General features: G+C 44.4%; 1 protein-coding gene across 3 annotated transcripts in view; it reads right to left on the bottom strand.

Annotated features, from left to right (window-relative positions):
* zfyve28 (zinc finger, FYVE domain containing 28) overlaps nt 1-24319 on the bottom strand; it is a 158240-nt gene that overhangs the window by 133457 nt on the left and 464 nt on the right. The window lies entirely within an intron of this gene.

Below are 24319 nucleotides of genomic sequence, written 5' to 3'. Positions count from 1 at the left end.
CTTTCACGATTCCAATTTCACGCTGAAAACACAGCACAGCCCCTGTTGGCCACTTTAAGGAGGTCCTGCTTGGCTGTTATCACTTCCTTAAAATCCCACGGTTTACCTTGAAGAGACCTTCCTCACATCTCTTGTCTAGTAGGAAGGTGTCAACACACGGGCATTTTTCACACTGGCTGACAAATTGTGGTAAATTCACATTACTGACTCACACTTCATGTTCTTGGCGCTTACTCACAAAGCACCAGGCTTCTCAAGTGTAAAAGCCTTAAGTTGTCATCTACCAAATGCTGGGTAAGGTATAAAAGCTACCCTGCCATGATGCGTAAGTTGCTATCTTTAAAAGAGCCAGCTGGTAGAGATCCTCCAGTCAGAAAAAGAATTGCTTCCTTACATCAAGGGTTGTGGGAGTGTGGAACAAGCTAACCGTCCACCTTTTCAATGTGTACAGGTTTGGTCACCATTCTAAAAATGATGGCCCCCTGTGAGTACATTCCTTGTACTAGCCCTGGAATGTATCAGGTTGCTCCTCTCCAGACTGATTCCAGAGCACTCCTATCATTTTTATAACACGGTGGCCAAATTTATACACTGAATTCTTAATTAGGTCTGCGCGATTTCAACATACTGTAGGATCCATCCATTTTCTTACTACGTCTTCCACTACAGGTATAAGGCAGCGGACACCCAAGTGGGACACCACACCACACCACTGCACACACACACACACATCCAACAGTTTACGGTACATTTTTCTTACTTCCCCATAATGTCAGGAAGATGTGAATGGTGTTGCAACATCACAGTCTTTTTTTAAAAAAAGTATCTTCAAACTCAGGACTTCCCCTTTTGTATTTATATTTAAAGTTTTTTCACTTCATACAGTACATGCAAACACCTGATCTTGTCTAAATCTTAATATTTTTTAATTTAATTTTCTGCTTCTACTCTGTTTGCTGTTCTTTCTAGCTTGGTATCATCTATGAAACCTATACCAGAAACAAGATCACCGATATAAATGAACAAGAGCAGTGGTCCCAGTACAGATCCCTGTGGTTCTCCACTAATGACATAAACCCTGTTTGAGCATTCACCCCTTTTCTGTACTTTTTTCTATTTATAAACTAATTCTCAACCCAAATGCACACATTTCCTTGAATGTAAAGCATCTGCAATTTGAGAATTGATCTTTTATGGGGAACTTTTTTTTCAATGGCCTTCTGAAAACTGGAAATACCATATCATATATTCTGTGTGTATCCTTCAAGATTCTGCTTGCTAAGTAGTTCAGTCAAGACATACGTTTTCTAAATCCATGTTCACTTTTCCCTACTGTACAATGTTATGTGCACAGGGGTGATCGTCTACTTCGGTTAATAATTGTTTCCATAACCTTAGATGCAATTGGCATAAAATGTACAGTATTTGTCTGAAATCATCCTTTTTCGGACATTCACTACATTAACAATTCTCCAGTCTATGGGTATTACCACAGATTCTTGGAATCTAATTGGCTTATGGATAACATCTCTTGTTTTCTTAAGTACAACTGGAGGGATACTATCAGGCCCTGGAGATTATAAAGGGTATTCATCTTGTGTGTTTTCAGTATCCCAAAAAAACTCATTTTTATCCTCTATGCAATACCATTTAATAAAGAACTTCATTCCACTGTCTGAAGGATAGTGCCAAGTTCTTCCTCAGTGACTAAGGAAACATTTACTGAGTCCATCACACATTTGCCATTATTGAGCTGGATCCATTTGACTTCATCTAGCTTGAGGTTAAAACATCAGGTTCTAGAGCAGGCTGACATGGGGGCATGCCTACATACTGTTACTCTATATACTGTAAGCAGGTCTGGATGGTGGAAATTCTTTATTGCATACTGGAAAGAAATAAAAATGTTTTGACTGTTTCTTCTTTGTACTTTTCAGTGTGGAAGTAACCTTTACTTGTTACTCTGCAACCACTGGAAATGCACATTTGACGGAGCAAGATACGTGAACACCAGTATGAAGCACTCCCTGGCCAGCCACACGGGGATGATATTCTACCTGGATCTATGAGGTACGCAGACTTCTCAGCTAGGGTATTCTAATGAATTGTGCTATATGCTCATGAATTCCTCATCCTGGCTTGACGTCCACTTTATGCTTCCATTTCCAGCTGTCCCCAAGGCATGGTGCTGTGCCACGCTCCCCTCTGTTTCAAACTGACAAAGAGCTATTGTGCCAAACTCAGAAACCAAGATGAGCAAATGCATTTACTCAGCACCAAATATTCGGAAAAATAGCTGTGGTGAATGTTAATCAGTGCTGTGTTGATCTGTCATGAAATAACCCAAACATTTAATTAACAGTTTTTTTAATCGTGTGTTTAGCTACATAAAAAAGGTTTAAAACATTCCCATCATTGTTTCCATTGCTTCTTTGCTCCTCGTGATAATATGTTTAAGCTAGTGTCTTCCCTGCAGTTAGAATTGTTGTGAATTTTCCATAAGGCAGGATTGACCGACAGGATCCTAATTTCTCAATCAGGAGAGCTGTCTTTGTCTTGGATTAAAGGAGTGTCTTGGGGGTTACGTCCTCTCCCAGACTTCATGGTGTGTGCTTATCCATCATTAAATACAGACAAAATGCAAGAAAATGACCCCACGAAGTTAGTAATGTCTAATGAACACACAACGTGAAAAACATCCCCACAACGTAAATTACTTTTTGTTTAGAATCCAAATGGCCTCACCTTTAAAATGTAAAAGCAATATTTATGTTTCACAGTCTCTTTCATAGAATAGCATCAGGCAATATATGATATAATCAAAGCAAAAACATTAGACTCACCTGCATACACAAACTTTAAAACAAAAACTTAAAAACGATTACAAGCTGACACACAAAAGTAAGCTGCGAGACCAGGCTTGAACATGTGGACTGGCTTGCTGGACCAAACATGGGCTGGGAGGTCATTCTGCAGCCTTGGAACAGGACAGGAGACACGGCGGCTCGGAGACTTGTCTTGGGAACTCCGCAGAAGGAATGAGCACTAGCCCATGCAGGCTCTTAACAGCTGAGCGGCAGTATTCTACACTTCACCTTGACAGCTAAAGCAGGAGAGATTTCAATATTCAATCTAAAACAATATGTCTGCTTTGACCCAGTGTCAAACTTCAGCAAAGCGGGGAAGGTGCTTTAGCGTCCGTTCGGCTCTCTGCAATCTCATCGACAGGCACAGGACGGAGCGGAGAAACGGTATGCAGGCGGCAGTGCCACTAAAACACCACTTCACAGTAACAGAGGAACTATGGGACTGCAGTGGAGAGGGTCAGCAGTTTTAAGTTCCAGGGAGTTATCATCACAGACTTATCCTGGTCTCGCCACACCGACACCGTGGTCAAAACAGCACGGCAGCACCTATTCTTTCTCCGCAGGCTAAAGAGGTTTGGCATGCCCTCACATATCCAGGCCAGCTTCTACAGGTGCACTACTGAGAGCATCCTGACTGGCTGCATCACTGCCTGGTATGGGAGCTGCTCCGCCTGGGATCGCAAACTACTGCAGAGGGTGGTGAAGTCAGCGCAGCTCATCACCGGCTGTGAGCTACCAAACATCCAGGAGATCTACTCAGCTAGATGTCTAAAGAAGGCCAGGTCTATTCTCAAAGACCCCAGTCATCCCAGTCACAAACTGTTTTCCCTCTTACCGTTCAGTAAACGGTACCAAAGCATTAGTTCCAAGTCCAACAGACTACAGAACAGCTTCTACCTCCAGGCAATAAGACTGCTAAATAGCCAACCTGTAGCTCCTTTAGCAAATCACCCATAATGGATACATGGACACACAGATTTCATTGTATTCAGCATACTGACCTACTTGGACATAATAAATTGCATACACCCTGGACACATACTGTAGCAGCTCTATTCATATTGAGTTTTATTCCATTTCTATTACATTATTATCTATTATCATGTAACCTTATGTTCGTAACCTTAATTATGTGATTTTTGTGAGCTCGCAGAAAAGACATTTCATTGCCAGCAACTACTGCTGCACGCTGTACTGTTGTGCATTAGATAAATAAACTTTGATTTGACTCGATTTTGATTTGACAAGCTGAAAACAGTAAGGGAGCACAGGATCTGCCAGTCACGTGTCTACATGATGAGTGAACAAGCAAGCTATAAAAGCATGGGCCGTCAATGGTCAATTTTTTTTACGCTCTTCCCAGGTGGGGGCAGTGTAGCGTGGAGGGTACTGTGCCTCTCTGGTCTAATAACTGGTGGGCTGTGGCTTCACGTCCCTGTTATAGACAATGCTGTAGTACTTTGAGTGAGTTGCTTTATTCTGGGGGGGTGGGGGGGGGTCTTTCCTGTGATAGACAGGCATCCCAGATTGGGCGGGACTTATCTACTGTCTAGTTCACTTAATGCCACAGAAACCAGGAAGAGATCAGGCCCCACGGTCTGCTGTGGCTCTGTTATGAAGTCTCTTGAATCCCATAATAAGATTTCCTCTGCTTCCACTAATGCGTGCTGTTTGAGGGCTTTCATGCTCTGTTCGCCCAGTATTGAAACTGAGGCAAACAGAGGAGGGTTTGCAAGGAATTCACAACCACCACCCGCTCGGTCGTCAGCGCCACAAGTAGGATCTCTCATTTACACAGAAACACAGTAATATCCTACACAGCAGGGTAGTCTTTCTCAGCACAATACCCTACAGAAACAAAGTGGTTGGGGGCTTCTTCTACACAGGCTATAAAATACACTATTTTTTTTTGTTAATTTTATTATTCAGTGGTGTTTAGCTGAAAACGCTGAACACTAAGGTCACCAAAAAGCATTGAAATACCAACTTTTAAAACAAATTGGACAAAGAAATCAGCCTCTAGGATAAAATACTAGATCATTTCAAATCTCCTTCATCTCTTTTTTTACGTCGCCACAGTTGAAGTGTTTTTTTAGATAATGCATGCCGCAGACATAAGTGTTCCAGCCTGAATTCAGTAAGCAGCACAGTCACCCTGCATTACAGCAGGCTTTGCAAAATGCAGCCATCTCTTCTCCTAGTGCCACTGGCTTGACTGCAGGTATACGAGAGGTTTACAGTGTCAGCAGAAAACGGCTGCATAAATACCGATCAAGTCACTACCGACAGAGCGAGAGTTTCAATTATTGGACTCTGGCCCTGCACATATCTGCACTGTGATTCTGGTTTGCTCTGTGGCGGAGCGAGAGAAGATTGGTTTCCTCCCACTCTACTCCGACCCGTAACAAGGCAGCCAACATGTTTGTGCTCCGCAGTGCGCGTCTGCAACGGAATGCAATTGTAAAGGACGTCGGAAAGGAAGAAGGTCACTGTCGATATTGTGAGACGCGCCACACCGGGTTTTGTTTTCAAGGTCTTGATGTACTCACTGAAAAAAAAATACAGATCTGAACAGGGATTTTTTTTTCTTGAAAACTACTGGATAAGGCACCACAAAAACTACTGTACACCAAAAGAACAGATTTTCCACTTGCTTGAAAAAGCTAATTAAAGATTAGGACCAGTTTTAGTAACTTTCCAGTAAACCTTCTGTGAACCTGTGAACAATCAATAATTTGACATCAAGCAGCTTAAAAGAATACTGTACCACACCCCTAAGTCATTTCACTAATAACTTAATAAAACACAAAGCCATTCACCCAAGTAAACAAAGTTCAAATTAGCTGTTGTATTAGTGCATTTCATAAGACAGAAAAGACATTTTAAAGAAATGTTTTCAGATCAAATGACTTGCTGAAAGCATACCTGTGTCTGACCCCTTACAGACACTCAACTGCCCAACTACAGCAAATCACCTTTAGCCCAGCATCAGACTAACTGCTTCACAATCCAGCCACTAAGTAACATAAACAAGAGTGGAGAATCTCATCAGAACGCCTGCGTTTATCCAAAACATTAAATACAAACAGCCAGAGTCACCTGCAGACACGTCACTGTTCTTGACAAACATCTGACACCCTCAAAAAAAGCTGTGCTCGTTATGTCTCTAAAGCTCCACATTTCGAGTAAAAAAAGGGCTTTTTTCATGTAAAAAAAATTGTTCTGGGCATTCGTTCAGCGAAATGGAAATGAATTTGCAGGTGGAGAGCAACCAAAATATGACGCCGGAAAAATGCTGCATCACTGTTAAAACGCGACAAGCAGATGGACAAGGCTGACCTTTGCTGACAGGTTGAGGAATCCAAAAGCTTGACCCGAGTCAGCCGAAGCAGGTCTGACAGTGAGGGCAGGAGGAGGACAGGGCTGACCTGAGGCTGTCAGCAAGCACAGCAATCAGAGCTCCTCAGAGGAAACACTGGCTTACAGAGATCTGTAATGCTGCTCTGCCATGTTTCCAGAAACCATCAGGTAGTCTTCTTCATGCCTTGCTCATGTAAATGGATGGGCATTTTCAAAGAAACACAGTATGGGATCACATAGGAACGTCAAGAAATCAGGAATTTCGGAACAACTTGATATTGTCTGGGTGGATTTGAAATGGCCTTGTACTGTATATGAGTGGTACTGGATACATATTTGCAGGTGACTCAGCAGCTTCTGTTCCATTTTCACAGCCCATCTCAGAGCTGCAAGGCTGGGTGAAACAACAGCTACTTTCTGCTCCGTTTAAGGAGTGCTGAACAAACACTGTGTGATCTCCACACTGAACCAAGGCAGGACCTTTACCACTGTGCCATACGTGAGGGTGTTGTGCAGAGATGGGTGATGCTCCCCCAAAATCCCCTCAAATTAGCGAAAGATGCAGAAGGACAAAAACACAAAAATTACTGCACAAAAACACAAAAGTACGACGTCTGTTTCTGATCCAGCTAACAAAGTCCGCTGTGGGTGGCGTTAGGATACGGGCCTCCAGATGATCCACTTCACTCCTGCTCTGCAATGTGACTGCAAAGGGTAATGAAAAGCCAGCAAAGTCCCACTAAAGTATTTTTTGCAAAGTAAATGTCAGTACTGAAAGCCAGACAGCTTTCAACTCTCAGAATTAAAGAAATGGGGCATGCTTCAATCTGTGCAACCTGCCACCCAAATGCCTGCAGGCCACACTGGAAAATACAGCAGGACAGCATTATTTGCCCTGCCTTGTACAAAAGGCTGCTTTCAAAGGCATATCCAGTTCACAGCAAAACAATGGGAAGGATGGATTTCAGACATAAGAGCGGGCTTTATAGTCTTACACAGGTGAGCGATATTGACATTAAAGAAGCTCTAAGCACTCCAAGCCGTATCATTTTGCCCGGTGACATTGAAAAATAAATTTGAGCGAGACGCGAGGGCTGCACCTTGTCCGTCTACTTGTGTCCAGCATGGAAGGCAATAACTCTCTTTAAGGCATCTGCAAGAGTGGAGAACTTTGAGTGAAGGCCCACACCACGCAGCCGAAGGCATTATGACAAAGTCAATGTGCAGGAATTGCTGTGTCATCACAGGAGAAAAAGAAAGAACTGAGCACAAGACCGACTGTCAATTAAACAAGCTTCTCGCAGTGTCAACAGCCTGACTTTGGGGCTGAAGGGATATGAAGTTGCAAACCTTTAGAATTCAGGTGTCATCAGTTTAAAACACAGAGAGTATCTGACAATGTGAATACTAAACCCTTTCCAACATATCGCTGTATTCTGGATGAGCACAGTTTTCATTCCTTTTAGCAAGAAGAGCCAGTGCACAGAAACAAATGCTAAGTATTGGATTCATTAGAAATAATTGCTTATAAGCATATACTGTATTACCCATATATGTTTGGTTTTTATTAAAAAAATTAAACATTAAATTTGTGTGGGTGGACAGGAGCTGTCTGTGCAAAAAGAGATGGCACTCCAACATTTCTCCTGCTACTCCCTTTAACCAGGTTAGGACAAGGAAAACTATTTTCTGCTCTTGACGTGGAAAAACATCAAGACGTCACTTACTGTGGATTAAGGAAAGGAGAAGTCTGGCCAGACAGTATATGTGTAAAGGAAGCAGCCCAAGCTGCTCATTAACTCAGTAAATGGTGTTTAGTAAAGCAAACTGAGGGTGAGCTATTCTGTTACACACTGGGCTCTCAAATCAAATCCAGGTTTGTGGGACAAAAATGACTACAATGTACTGCACCATTATCATGAGAGGAACTAGAAAATGGACTATGACTCTCAGAAAGCCTGACAGGCAAACTGAATCATGCACAGCGACACTTATGATTACTGTTTTGAAGCAAGTTTAAAAAAAGGAATGATTCTGTACTCTTGCCAGACATCACTGACTGAACACACAGCGAACAAGGAACATGTAGTGAACAGAAGAGGGTGTTCATGTCTGGACAAAGGCGCATGCACTGTGACAGGAAGGTTTTCATCTCCTGTCGGTAGCTTATTCTTACCATACTGTACCAAACATCACAGAGGCTATAACTGCACGAGCATCAGAAACCGACGTACTGTATCAGCAGTCAGACAGCGACGAATTTGGAAAACCTCTCATTCGAAACCTCTCCTATCATCTTGTATTCGGTCATTCTTAATAGAATTGTTAAAAGTATGATTTAAAAAACAAGAGATAAAAACAGAAAGTGCTAATGACTAATGTTTGACACGGGACACTAATGTTGATACTAACAGGACAAAGCAATAAGTGTCCAGAGAAATTAAGTCAATCGGGAAGCAGGATTAGCAAGATAAATGGATCAGCTTGGCTTTCTACCGCAACGCACTCGAGGAAAATTCAGAGTGTTACAAACCTCTTCATTGTGCGCCTGATCACGTTCACGCCACCTGTGTTCATGGATAGACTCCCCCCCAGGAGACAAGACAGGCAGCCCCGTGCTTAACGGGCAACGTGGGTCACCGGAGCACCCCTGCTCACTGCTGCCAGCCCTGCACACTGTGCCAGTGCCAGGCCGTGCCCCGAATCCCACCACTTTATCTCTGACCAGAGCAAAGAAAAGAGACTGTGCTGCTGTTTTAATACATGTGTGTTTTTGCTTATCTCTGTATTTTATGCTACAGCAAGTTCATTTACCACACTAAAACGACCGAGACAGTACAAGCTACGCAGCTGTGTAGTGGGACATTTTGCAGTCCTACTGGCTACACAATGCTTTATTCATGAAGTCAAGTAAATTTCCTCAGAGACAACCCATCTTATGCATTGATCTCTGTTAGCCTCATTGTAATGCTGCATATTCCTTATAACAATTTGATCGCAGGGCAGAATCCTCTTCATCCGCCGAGAACTGCAGCCTCGTCGTTCTGAGTGATCTTTCGATCTCCTCACTGCTCCCCTGAAACCCTCAGTCTAACCCGGGTTTCCACAGTGCGGAAGGAGGCAGCGCACGGTCAAGCACATGCTGCAAGTCGGAATCAGAAGCGGCTTTTCCATGCCATTCCTGGAGAAAAATCCACGAGGCAAGCTGCACATTTTTCACAGGGATCAAAGCACAACAAGAGAGCAACAATCCTGAAGTGAGGGAAAACGGAACATAAAATACTCCATTTGTACAAGGCTGCTCATTCTAATATGGCAGGGCTCTGGTTTTTTAATATACTGTTTACACCTGAGCCAGAATATTAAAAATATAGAGCACAGATACATAGGCAACAGAAACGTGCATAACAAGATAACATTTTCAATATCTCAAGGTGGTGCGGTGGCTCTGTGGCTCAGGACCTGTGCCTGTGGCTGGAAGGTTGCCGGTTCAAATCCCGCAGCCGGCAGAGGAATCTTACTCTGTTGGCGCTGTAAAAATGGCTGACCCTGCGCTCTGACCCCAGGCTTCACTCCCTGTCTGTGTGTGTCATGGAGAGCAAGCTGGGGTATGCGAAAAGACAAATTCCTAATGCAAGAAATTGTATATGGCCAATAAAGTTATGTTATGTTATGACAAAGCTTGCACATCCAAGATTCTAAAATAAACCCAGCCCTAAAAGAAAACTTTACAATAAACAACCTTTTAACCTGATGCCTGATTGATGCGCTGAATGCAGGAAGTAAGCACCCTGCCTTCATATTAAACAAATATGCAAAACAGAGATTTCGAAAGGCCACTTAAGAATAATTGCAGTACTTCACAATAATGGTCTTAAATGGACAAAATACAGAGGCTATTAGTTTTTTAAAAGACAAAACGTGATGTTAAACAAAAGGAAAATGTGCCCACACTCCTGCACCTGTCTCGAAACTCCTGCTCAGCGCCGTGGACGTCCTGAGAGCTCTGCTTTGAGCCCATGTTGGTAAGATCCATCAGCACCACAGCAGATAGCCCTACCGACACGCAGGTAATCTTCATCTTTCCTGTGACAAACAGCGCTCTGTTATTCCCTGAGAATCTTATATCGTTATAAGGCTGGCAGGCTGTTATTCTGCAGGGCGGGGGGGTAGGACATGATCGCAGCATGGGGTCGCCCAGAATAACACGTCTCCAACAATGAGGGAAGAGAGGTGACCCCATCGGAGGTCCGGGAGACTTCCTGCTCGGAAGCTGCATACTAACGGACCCCTGCTGAGGAAGGGGCACAGCACAGCACAGAGGGAAGCCCCTTCAACTGCAGAGCACGCAGGTGCAAGTAAAGTCAACCAAGAGAGACGCCGAAACTGAGAAGTGGCGTTAACCACTGACAGAATCAAACGCAGTAAGACAGTATCCAGGCTTCCAGCGCTCGATGACAAAAGGCCGTTCTTCAGGGCTCTGTTTATCTGTTTATCTGTCGCTACGTCAGCAGGGCAAAGACTACTGCCAGGTCAGGCCTGCTCACATCCAGAAGGCAATAATAACAGTAATAATTGCTTACACTTATATAGCGCTTTTCTGGACACTCCACTCAAAGCGCTTTACAGGTAATGGGGATCCCCTCCACCACAACCAGTGTGCAGCCCCACCTGGATGATGCGACGGCAGCCATAGTGCACCAGTACGCTCACCACACACCAGCTGTCAGTGGGGAGGAGAGCAGAGTAATGAAGCCAATTCATAGAGGGGGGTTATTAGGAGGCCATGATTGATAAAGGCCGATTAGAAATTTGGCCAGGACCGGAGTTACACCCCTACGCCCTGGGATTTTTAATGACCACCGAGAGTCAGGACTTTGGTTTTACGTCTCATCCGCAGGACGGCGCCTGTTTACAGTATAGTGTCCCCATCACTTTACTGGGGCATTAGGACCCACATGGACGGCAGGGTGAGTGCCCCCTGCTGGCCCCACTTACACCTCTTCCAGCAGCAACCTTTAAAAAAAAAAAGAAAGCTAATTGCAAATCTGCCTCTTTTCAGAGTCCTTCATTCTGTCTTCCTTCCCCGGACACTTCCTGGCACATCCACTAGAACTACTGAGCCAGAGCCCAGATGAAAAGGCAACAACCCGTGTGCCTTTTCACTCTCCTTTCTATCTATTGCGCAATACTGCGTGTGGCCGAGCATTCTGGGGCCCTGATCATAATTTGTCTCGGGCAGCATCAGTGGCTCTTCAAGCACCCTGAAAGTTCAGCAGACACAATACCGCTCTTGTCATCCAGTCTGTGATCACCCTGCCAAGCCCAGCGACATTCTGAATCCTGCCGCGCAGCACATTAGGAAGAAATCTGGAACATCAGCTTTATCTTTTTCACCAAGTACAGTAAAAAATAAAACAACAACAGCCACACATTCAGCACACTTTCTACAGTGTGATGAAAATTAAGTATGCCAGATTTTATGTTTTTTATGTATTAACAATTTTGACCTTAACCTAGACCTCACCAAGTCCTAATTAGTAGATAAAACTAACCTCATTTGACAAATAACACAGAAACAAAACGAATTAGTCATTATTTTTTTTAATCAGCGAGCATTCAACATCTGTGTGTGAAAAACTTAGTGCACCCTTAGCGTTACCTTCTGAAGGAAGAAAGTATTTTAGAATCAATTGCATCAAAACATTATCATCGAGTCTACCACGAATTCCACACTATACCAGTATTCTAGAGGAACCTGTGAGTGACATGCAACAGGACAATGATCCAAAACACTCAAACATATCTACAACACAGCAACATAATGGCTCAAAAAGTAGAAATTAACCAACAGCAGGAGAAGGTCCTCAAATCCATAACCTACCAGCAATCAAACAAGAAGGACAGGCTGATTAACCTATTTTCTTTATGTTCTTAGAGCAACCTATGGGTCACACAGTATCATTGGATTTAGCTTCTTACTTGCTCTAAAAAACAATCTCTTTTCACAAACTGCAGCCCAGATTGTTGTCATAGAAAGCAATAAGAGAGCAAATTTGGTTCAAAGGTAAGCAAGAATTTGCCATACTTTCTAAACAAATTGGATTTTCATATTTTCCATCTCAGGTGAATGATCCTGAGATTATGCTCATTCCATGATGAAAAGGGGCAAGGAACTGACTGCATCCTTATTTTAAATGTTAGAGGAACGATGTTGCCAAGAGCAGGTGGGCTTTTATGTCGACACTGGTGCTACACAGACATTGACAGCATCTCTACCTTGTAGCCTGATTGTGTCAGATCTACGCAAGGTCGGGCATTGTGACAACATGCTTGAAGCAGGGTATTTTTTAAACCTGTGACTGAAAGGAAAAACAGGTAAACACAAGTCTGAATGAGAAAGCATATGAATTAAAGACATCAGTCAGAGATTAACAGTTCGGCTAGAATGAAGACCAGCAGACACAGGGGTTCCAGAATTGCCAAACCAATGCAAGGGACGCTTCATGTCTAACATGGCTGCAGTTTTTAGTTTTTCTGTTTGGATTTTTCGAAAATGTAGTATTTTCAGCGAACTGCCTGTGAATTTTCACTGACATCCTGCAGCTTAATATTCCCAGACAGAACGGCAGTCCCTGGGAGAACTGTCTGCATGATCCATGAGGAACACATTATTTGCCAGTGCTGCCTGGTGAGGAATAATATTCACCACCTTCAGACTCATAAAGCCACATGCCCTTTTATTTAGTAGGCCTGTCTGTGCGTGACTATTCATAGTCACCCGTCGGCAAAGAAAAATCCTCACCTACAGTAAAAATGCTCATTGTGCCCATGGTGTCAAGGTCTTGATCTCTTTATACTAATAAAGGTAAAGAGGACTTTTTTATTAGGAGATCCTAATGGTACTACATAGCCTCCTCTGCATAATCAACAATGCCACCTCCTGCACATTTCGTGAGACTCCACTCAAAGCGCTGTACAGGTAATGGGGACTCCCCTCCACCACCACCAGTGTGCAGCCCCACCTGGATGATGTGACGGCAGCCCCATACTGCACACACAGTACACTCACCACACAGCAGCTATCAGTAGGGAGGAGAACAGAGTGATGAAGCCAGTTCATAGATGGGGATAATTAGGAGGCTAGGATTGGTAAAGACCAGCTGGAAATTTGACCAGGACACCAAGGTAACACTCCTGCCCTGGGATTTATAATGACCACGGAAAGTCAGGATCCCAATTTGACATCTCACCTGAAGGACGGGACACTCTTTACAGTATAGTGTCCCCGTCATTGTAATGGGGCATTAGGGTAAGCACTCCCTACTGGCCTCTCCTCTTCCAGCAGTAAACCTGAGCTTTCCCTGTTGTGCTATCAGAGCAACTGTCCGCACGCTCAGACATTCTAATCCCCAGCCTTTAATGGCCCCATTCACTGCCGGATGGCTTGCAGCAAGGCCATCACCCTGAGGCCTGATCTCATCAAATTTCAGAAGCTCAGCAAGATCCAGGAGGTTGGCACTCTACACTCGAACCAGAGTCTCCAAGCCAATGAGGGACTGGGGACACAGTACTCCAGGAGCTGTCATCCCTCTGCTAAGACTTTTGAACTCAGGTCACGACTGCTTGTTCATTACCAATCCCTTGGTGTCCTGGCTAGCTTCATTTCACTCTAGACTTGTACAATGGAGCCTACCTGTACTGCACTCTTAATTCAATTGGTGAAACAATTTCCTACATCTGCTGTGTAGTGGGTTAACTGGTCCCTAATAGATAAGATCACTGTATTAGCCATATAGAGTTTCCTGTATTAGGAATTTGTCTATTTGCATACCCCAGCTTGCTCTCCATGAGCCACACAGACAAGGAGAGAAGCTGGGGGTCAGAGCGCAGGGTCAGCCATTGACACGGCGCCCCTGGAGCAGTTGGGGTGAAGGGCCTTGCTCAGGGGCCCTACGCAGCAGGATCCCTCTGCCGGCCGTTGGAGCCACAGCCCCAGAGTAATGGCTACTTCGTTAGCTACCAGGTAGTCCTGCACACCATTGGTGGACAAAGTAGGTCAAAGTAAGTCATGTAAAGCTCACTGGGATCCCTTGGGATGAAAAGCGAAGCACAAATAAGGATGGACTATGACACGCCATGTACAGCACACCATGGTGGGATTGCTGTGGATTACCGTGTCACAGCATCCTGGGATGCTCGAAATGCTGGTATGGGCTGCGTGTGGATAGATGCAGGATGTGGGTGAATGCGGGATCTGCCATGGCTTGTCGAATTCCCCTTATTTATTTACAGGCGTGGGAAAGAATAAGGACCACATATATCCACTGTGTAAAACTGCGTTCTGAGCTCTCTGGGAAACTGGAGGAGTTGAGCTGAATTGACTCAAGGCTCACAGCCTGCTGTTAATGTCTAAACGCCACAGGATGCAAAGACGGAGCCTCCAGCAGAATTAACACGGACAGAATGGAGAGCTTGAACACAACTATTAACGCGGTCAGTGAGTAACAGTGCATATGTACAGTACCTAGCCCTAACCGATAAGAACAACACGTTAGGCTCGGCTGTGGCTAACACCTTCTCAACTTAATTAAAACCTACATGAATCATTTATCCTTTTTAATCAAACCCATGCTCTGAAAAACGCTTGTGCTCAGCGTTAATTAACAAATATGGAGTGTCCGCATCTCATCAAACTGATTTCTTCGATAGCTGATTGAAGTAAAGGCTCATTATCTGAGCTCAGTCTCTCCAGTAAGGAAAGGTGGGGACTAAGTACTGATTGAAGTACTTTGAAATAGACTAGATCACCTGATGTAACCATTATTCTAGTCGTCTATATGACACTCTTGTTGGTTTTCTTCTGATCGTCTTGTAGTTTGTCAAATATCCCAGTAAAACCCAGTATCCGAGAGGGTGATTCAAAGCTGAATAGTGACAGGAAACATTTAAGCTTTGCACTGCTTCTACAATGAACATTTCAGTGAGGTGCAGTGCAAACTGGCTTCCCGTTTAAACTTCCTGGCTATGATATTTACAGCATGCTGAAAGTATGTTTTTACCAGAATAGATCATCACAAGCAACACTAAGAGCCCATTTCAAAGCACATAAAATGCAAAAAAATAAACTAAGCAACAGGACAGCGCAGATGTTATAAAACTCTCTTTACCTCAGGTCATCAAAAGCTTTATTAGTAAGGGTATTCATTACTGAAGTATACTCAATACTGCTCCCATAGAGAAGTAGGAAAAAACCAGAGGCAAGAAAACCATAAAAAAGAAAGACTATATGAAAGTCATCTTACTACACCGAATAAATTGTAGATCATAATCCTGAAGTGGAAATAGACATTAAATATCCTGGTAACTTTGAAATGACCAGTGCAAACGTTTCAAATTACAGAAATTATATCTATAAAAGAATCCCAGATGGGGAAAAGAATCCCATTCGCTCTCTAACAACATAGAATCACATGACTGACCAGTTTTGAGAGAACCTGAACACAAGGAAGAGCAAAATAGAGGACAGACACACCTCAGGTAACACAGCAGGCAAAGAGAAGCGCAGTAAGAGCCAGGGGGCTGGAGGGGTGAGCAATCTCCGCAGGGCTGGCAGGGTCACGGGGGAGCCAGAGGCGGGCACACACAGACACAGACACGCACACACTCTCACACCAGGGCCAGTTTTCCCAGAAGGCAATTAACCTACCAGCATGCCTTCGGACTGTAGGAGAGAACGAGAGCACCCAGAGGAAACCACGCAGACAGAACCCCAGGGACCGAACCCAGGGTCGCGGCACCACAGGGCACCAGCGCTAAATACAGTGCCGCTGTGCTGCCTTGGCAGGTCAGGATTTTGTAGGATTGCGCTTTTGTTTCAGAAAAGTGGAAAGCCGTGAACATCTGTTCATTAGCTGTCCCTCACAGATGAAGGTGATCGTCCTCCACGAGCCCAGAGGCGGCTGGTCAGAGCAGTGTGGGACCTGCGCTCTCTCTGAATCAGGATCAGCCGCGGGTTTTACCCACTCAGGTAAACTGGGAGAACACCCCATGTCGCAAATGAGGCTCAGGTGGCCTCCACAGCGTTAAAATCAAACTCTTCCTGCTTGTGCAACGCGCCGTGTGACATTCAATATCGGAGGAAAAGCCGAGCAGCACACGGACTGTCAGCTGCTGAAAAATGAGCTCGAGGGGCTCGGAACGTGGCAGGTCTGATCCGTAAAAGTCAAACTATCAGCTGCTTTTGCCAGAGTCGCTCCTGACAGCTTCAGGGGGAAGACATAAATTTAATCAGTTCATTTCCTCCATACACAGAATTTTTCAAATAAATTATTTCCATCCTAATCTGTGCACCTAGCTGTCCTGTTTAATACAGGTGTTTAAGTTTTCTATACATTAAAAAATTCAGCAATGTCCCTGTAGCAGAGACTTGCTTACAACAGATAAATGAGGAAAGAAGGGCTGCTGGCCAACTGTACACAACCGGCGCCGTACACAGAGCTGGGGAACTTGAGAGGCATCCAGCTTGTATTTCAGCACGAAAGCTACCAGATTCCTACCTTCTCCCAGGGAAGGGGCCTGCTTGCGTGTGCAAACTGCTGCAGCAGATCAGAGCGGACAGTCTTCTGATCTTCTCGGATTGCGCCTTAGAGGGCAGGAGGATTGTGCCTCGGGGGCAGAGCTTGCAGTTTACATCCCGATTTCGTGGTGTAACGGGAAGAGTGAAAAACCATGATCCCAGCAGAGCAAAGCACATAGGATTTGCTGCTGAGCGCATTACCTTCCATGACAGGACCCCAGCACGCGGGCTTTCTAAACTGTTTATCCTGGGCGCGCAATCGCTGATGCAGTAGGACTCCACTGACCAGCAGCACTCACCCAACCCACCCCTCCTATTAACGCCCTATTTTAAACCAGCAAAAGCAAGTGCTTACCTGTAGCTAATGTGTGCCAACTATGAATGACGTGAGTCTTTATTTAAGTGACTTATAAAGGTTTCCAGTTTCAGCTTTGATTCCAGCTGCGGGCTCCGAGACCTGGAGTCTATGCTAATTCTGCACAATGAGACCCTAGTAATCCACATCGTTCCTGTGGCCCCCGGTTGAAATGTTTTGTCGTTTCGCTTAACCGGTTCAGCTGCGTACAGTAGTTCACTGCATGTACTCTACCACGAGACGCAGGTCAGTAAGAAAGTTTCGAAGGTTTGGAGGTAGATAATATCTGTACTGAGGTCATTCAAGCTCACAGGGCAAGAGCCTATCCTGGTTTCCAAGGCGTTGAGCAGACAGAAAGCACATGACTCCTCCCCTGGACGAGACACCAGTCACACATTGAAAGGGGTTGGGGGTTATCGGCATTTTTTTTTCTATACATTACTAATTACTATGAATCTTATTTGGCTAACACTTTTTTCTTCCACAAGGCAATGTATATATGGATCTATTTAAACACCTGGACATTCTAGTGAAACAATTCATGCACAGTTCCTTGCTCAAGGTAACAACAGTGGTGTTTCAGTTGGGATTTAAAACCACAACCTTCCAGGTTCAAGTCCAGGACACTGACCACACTGCTGCTCAATTAGTACCTCTGACCTTTTTTTTTCCCCAATTATTTTTCTCCCCAAGGATGCCCAGTTGTTTTTCATTTTACGCCCCCCTGCTGTCACTCTTAACAAGCAGGAAGGATAGAAGCTTCATGAGTTCCTTTGCAATTAAGGTAATCTTTGAAGTCAGTGGACCAAATCAGTGGATTCCGAAACGCTTTTGATAAGTGTATGTTAGGGGGTGGAGCACGTTCCCTGCATTATCATTACATTCTCTCCAGATACCCAATCAATTGAGTTGAAGGCACACAATCGTGTTGAGAATCAATACCACCAAAGCATTTAGTTTTATTCTAAAGCATGCTGACACAGACACTGAAGTGTGCTTTCTTTAAGTCACCTGCCAAGATCTCAGATCAAAAAATGACTTGACAGTAGTGTGTTAAAAAATAAACACTAAGATTCATCAGTAGGTCTCTCCAGCCATTCCAACACATTTCATTTCAGCAAGGGAGAAGGAGCTCACATAGAAACAATGAAAAGTGACATAGTTTTTCCTTCAGCTTAAAACTATGGGTCTAGGAGCTTTCTGGTGTTGCTCCATTTGCTGGGGGTGAAGGGATCAGTACCTGTACAAAACATGGTACAGAGAAAGCTTGTCCATTCTTCTGGCAGATAGACAAGCACTCATCAAAAAGAAGCTGTTCTGTCGAGACGCAGCTGGTGTTCGTGCTGGGGGAGGGCACTTCATCGGCCAAGCTCTTAAAAGACCAGGCGTTAGCTAAGCGAGTCGGCCACAGCTTAGCTGTAACAGATTTTCTACAGGGTGAGAAGCCAAAGTAACGGTAACGAAGAGGTCGGGTTCTTCTCTGAACCTGAGCGCTGGAATTTTGAACATCCCGAGAGAATGCCAGTGTCAAATCCCCATGAGATCATAAAATCACCCACACTTCACGGTTGACCCCAGACCACGTTCTTTTTTTCCCCAGTTCCATCTGTTCTAACACACAATAAAAGCATATGAAATCCAGGCAAGCCTTCAGCTCGCGGGGCGCTTGCAGAGGGATCATTAGTGCCCCGGTGGAGACAGCCGCTCGTGTGCAGGAGACACCCGGCCTCCTCCAGTTTCGCCAGGAGACGGCACCCCGCGTGCCTCACAGGGCTGGCCCTGGCAAGCTGACCACATGGAGGAAGACTCTCCATCATTATTGCTGTTATCAAGCATGATTTCCAACTCTTTCCAGCAGTATGTAACTGAAAAAGAAAACGCCGTTTTTTAATAACTGAAAAAGAAAAGGCCGTTTAAATCTGCGCTGCAGACAAGAGGCCGCCTTTGTCCTGTGAAAGCAGGTCTCCAAGCCAGCCGGCCTGTCTGCTGACGGGCAGCAGCAGGACAGGTCAGATGTGCAGTATGTCTTCAGCCCCCAAGGTCAGGCGAGGTCACGATCTGCTTTACTTCGCCAAATACTAGAGCTACAGAAATGCAGGGAAGCAGGAACACTGAGTGGTCTTCAGCGTGAGGTGAAAATGAATGGGAGACGCATGCCGTATACAATAACACCAGAATCATGCAAGTGTTAAATAAAACTGACAACAGTCAGCTTTGCTCTCCCATCTCAGAGCTCGCTCTTTGTCATGGCCAAGTTCACGTTCAAAACACATCCCGTGTCACCTGATAAGGTGCGACAGCAATGCGCTAATTCCATTCTTCCGCAGATATGACGGAGCCCTTCTGGAGATAAAAAAACACATGAGTCAGTATCACCAGGACCTGCAGCCACGTGTCACAGAGCACGAGATAAACACGCAACATGCTTTACAACACAGGCAAAATGGCCATGAAATCAATCCCAAAAGCTAAACACGGAACGTTTTTATGTAATAAATACATTGATATTTAATAAATACATTTTAGCCAATGCATTTTGTCAGCAATTGGTCAAATGAAGCTTGTATTAGCATGATAATACAAACTCCATAAACATGATGATTAGTTATTGTGAAATCTGATCAGCTACTGATTTACAGGCAGCTCAGATGACAACCGTGAACGTCAAAAGGCGGTCCTGTCCCGCAATGAACCTAAATGATCCCCCGCCTTTCATTATGGAAACATGTGGTGTAGGACGAGTGTTAACTTTAGCAGCACAACGTCAGGCTCAAAGGCAGAACATTCACGGTCAGGAGTTCCACAGACTCGGAATAAGCCCATCAGTTGACCTGACAATGTTTTGGCAATGAGCCCAGATTCAACTGAGAGGGGAAAAAAATCCATGTCCCTTTTAAGCAAAAAAGAAAATGGCAAAATACCTTGCTATATGAGCAAATCTCCCAGCCTATTCAGCACTCTAAATGAAACATTTTACACCTAGCAGAAATAAACAAAATAAAGTCTGTTTTGCATAGTCATATGCATATTTATGCTTATTATGGAGGTACATTAACACAAATGACTGGAGGACTATGGAGAGGGAACAAAATGAGAAAAATGCTTCCAGAGTCATTTTCAAACCTTGCAGGACAAATATGTTTCCAGTTTAATGAAAGTCTTTCAGGGTGCAAAATCTAGCAAGAAGCAATTGTGTTTTTTATTGTAGCATCTGCTTTTATTTTTTATGCATTATTAACGATTTCCCTCTGTATTTATCTGTGTACTTTCCTTGAAATTACCTATAACAAAATAACCTCTGACTGATGGCACAGGAATTTCTGTCTCTTTAAAAAAAACATGGTATTTTAGCTTGCGCTGAATAGAAAAAGTGGAATATGTTTTCCACTTGAGTCAAAGAACTTGAATGTGGCCCTAAAGATCATCTTAAAAAACAATGCAATCATATAGGAAAACTCTTGACTATTTCAGGATACTTTCTAGACATTATACAGTCATCAGTTTTCTGAATTACCAAACATTTTTCTCATATTGTACTTCAAAAGAAAACTGAACTTCATAATGCTCTTCTTGATCAGCAAGACTATTCTCCTCCTTTAATTAACAGTTTAGCACAGAAATCAAAAGCTCAGATTGACCATGAAACCAATGGAATCCAATGGGTTCTGACAGAGCAGCTCTGTCCACTGGATGAAGTTCATTTGGGAGTACGACCCGAAGTGTCAGGAGTGACAATGCAGACTATTTTGAAGTCACATTTAACAACAACAAAAGTTTCCAAACAGAAAGAAAAACCAATCGCCTAAGTCTGGTGTATACGCTTACAAATTATTAATTTATTGCTTTTTTTAATGGTATAATGTTAAAATGTCCAAGGGAGTTGGGCAGCCAGTTGGGCTTGGACTTCTAGAGGTGTTTTTTCTCCTTACTAAGGAGTTTATGGTTCCTCTCCTTACAGTTGGGGGTTCAGGTATTCATACAGTATGTCAGTGATCCAGGTTCCTTCGTTAAAAGCTGTGGAGTGGATGAACTCCAGGCTCAACTAAATCAAGTCAGGGTACCGCATCCTCCTTGTTCAGCTATTCGTGACATGGAGAAAGATGAGATTGAGACATTACTCAAGTGAAACAGTGGTGTTTTTGGACATTAAAGTGGTGTTAAATTTGGGTCGTTAGCCCCCATTAAAGATCAGATTCAGGGTGATTTAAGAAGAGTCCCCAGGGATTCAGATGACTGCTGAGGCCCTGGGTTCACTTCCTGGGTGCTGTCTGTGTGGAGTTTGTATGTTCTCCCTGTGTCTGCATGGCTTTTCTCCAGGTACTCAAGTTTCCTGCTATAGTCTTCTCCTCTGTTCTCTTCTGGTCTCTTCTGTTCTATATTCACAACATGCATGGCCACTTGCTTTGTTAAGCGCCTTGGGGCAACCTTGTTGTGAAAGGTGCTATATGAAAATAAATTGAACTGAAATTCAACATTCTCAAAAGACTGTGAGGGTGTCAAGCCAGAAGACTTCTTCAGAATGGAAGAAACACATTCAGTCACAAACCAGAGGACATAAGAGGAATGACCCTGTATGGAAACATATGGAAACCCCTTTCACACTTGTTTCACATTGTGTCCTGAAGGAGTCCTTTGACAGTCAGCTACCTTCTAAAAATATTCAATCGTATTCACAATTTGTTTTGGGGGGGGACATTAATTTCTAATACCTAGCCTACTGTAGTTTTCCACTAAATTGCAATAGGCTACTTTAATTTAAAGTCTAATTGCTTACATTTGTTGCGTTTTGTGCACTTAGGAGGAGATCCTTCACAACTGGGCCAGCAGTCCCGAAACACAGCAGGTCAGGCAGACGGTCGAGAAATGACTTCGCAAGCCGAATGAAAGCAGACTTTAGTGAGGCCAATCTCTAAGAGCCCAGAGCAGGTTTTCACCAGAACCTCAGTTTTAACACCCTCTGCACTTATAAACATCCTCCTGGGTTATCTGATAACCGAACAACTGGGACCCCAATTCAACGTCTCATCGGAAGCACAGGGCCTCCACCCACAGCACAGTGTCCACCATCACTGAAGCGTTCTTCAGGGAAACTTTAGTTGACAGTGAAGAGCGCCACCTACTGGTCCACAACAGGTGCACCCTGGTTTTTCTAGAAGCTTACACATCCCTGCACTGACAGAGCCCTGCCTGAGTTTCGCAGATCTGCCATGGACAGGCTATGCGGTGCTAGGGAAATCTGCTGTCACAAAACAGCCTCTAAATCCTGCCGGCAGGCGCATAAATGCATCCCCACATAAAGCCATCAATTATTTTTAGCACTAACACAAGAAATCCTCTTTTTACTTGCGTCAGTGTTTCTTTTTATACGCAGAGGCGGCACAGAAGTAGGTTCTTCTGTGTTTTTGGTACCAGTCCTGCGGTGGACACGGACTCTCCCGACACGTTGTGCGCGCCTAGCGGGTTAGATAGATAAGACTTTATTGATCCCGAGGGGAAACTGAGGCATTACAGCAGCACAGCCCAAGACAAGCAAGACAGACGTCAGAACAGACTAAAATTAAAATAAGTAAGATAAAACAATACTACTGTATTGTTACTGTAAAACAACAAAATATATTCAAAAATGCGCATACAGATTGAATGTATCACAGTATAAACAGTATATTAATTACCAGACCGCCACTGCAGGGTATATTAGGGTTTCAAAGGTGAAGGCACACGCTGTGTGGCAAAAGACAAAGTTCAGTGGAGCAGTAGACCGTGTGGTCGTAAACAGACGTTTCCCACCAAAACAAGCTCTTGCTGAACAGTGCGGTTCGTTAATACCAATGTGAAAAGCAAGATGTCCTTGCTTCCTCTGATCAAGAAACAGGTCTGCTTTAACAGAGTATTAAACAAGAGCCATTTAAAAGCCTTTCCCCGGATTAAAGAAGTTTAACAACACGAAAGTACGATCAGGGAACTGCAAAACTAAAATCATCCCCTTCAGAACTTTGTTATACAATATACTTTTCGGGAATTCGTGTAGAGAATAGGATTTTCTCTTCTTGCTATGGGACTTTTCTCAATCGTGAAGCAGTGATTTACTTTGCGGCTCAGCCGCGTGTGAAATCTATTGCCTGTCAACCGGATTGCCACGAAAATCGTTAAAACAAAATCCGCAATCCTGAAACCTCATGCTTCCCAACTGGTTTGATAAAAAGTCTGACAAAACTCTGGCAGTCGCCCGTACATTATGACAGCTACAGCTGTGCAGGCTTTATCGCCCGTCTGGCTGGGGATTTTGCAGCTTTTAAGACTCCAGTCCAAACATCCTGGAAACGGGACACAACGTAGTTCTGGCTCAGACTTGGACATCACACCTACAGAAACGAGCGAAGCAGCGATGCAATCCATAAATACAGCCTTAATCGGAAAACAACTGTATTTTTTTTTCTTTACTAGGACGACCCATAACACAATATTTCCTCGCCAAACAAAATACGCATGACATGCTGGTGGCGCAGCTAAGTCAAGCGCGGTGAAGACGCACCGTTTAATTAACGCGCCCGGCTAATGACAAGCGAACCGCAGCCCAGACAACAGACACAAGGCCACCTGGGCAGGCGGTAAAGCCCCACACACACACACCGGCAGCCGCCTCGCCTGCTTCAGCGAGTGACCCACTTGAGGCGAGCTGGGAGGAAACTACTCACACGCAAGGAGGCATCGGGGAGAAAAAAAAAACCAACCTCTCCGCCCTCGGCGACGGGAGGCTGGGTGCCTGAAACGCGTCGGCCGGACCTCAGCGGGGCTGCTCGGCCATCATAAAGCTGACCAGCGCGCCGGTCCAAACTCCGGCGCCCAGACGGACCGGGCTGCCAGCACCAGCACCACAGCACACCGGGGGCTAGGAGGAGACTCGGGGACTCGGCTCTGAATGGAAGCAACGCCCTGGGACTGGACTAGCAAGTCCAGGAAAGGATTAAAAACATCCCACAGAGCTGACTCCAGACGTCGAAGGGCACACAGTCCCAGTGTGAGCCATCACTCGCCTTAAGTACAACTCTTGATTAAACCGACGTTGGCGGAACCTGTGCGGATCGTAACCCCGCAGCATGAAACTGCCCTCCCCAATACGACACTTTCACTACTAGATGAATTTTCTCTTCTTCTCCT

This window comes from Lepisosteus oculatus, chromosome 1, assembly GCF_040954835.1.
Source record: "Lepisosteus oculatus isolate fLepOcu1 chromosome 1, fLepOcu1.hap2, whole genome shotgun sequence".
NCBI lineage: Eukaryota > Metazoa > Chordata > Actinopteri > Semionotiformes > Lepisosteidae > Lepisosteus > Lepisosteus oculatus.
The sequence above is the reverse complement of the archived record's forward strand: the minus strand, read 5'-3'. Positions and strand labels throughout refer to the sequence as shown.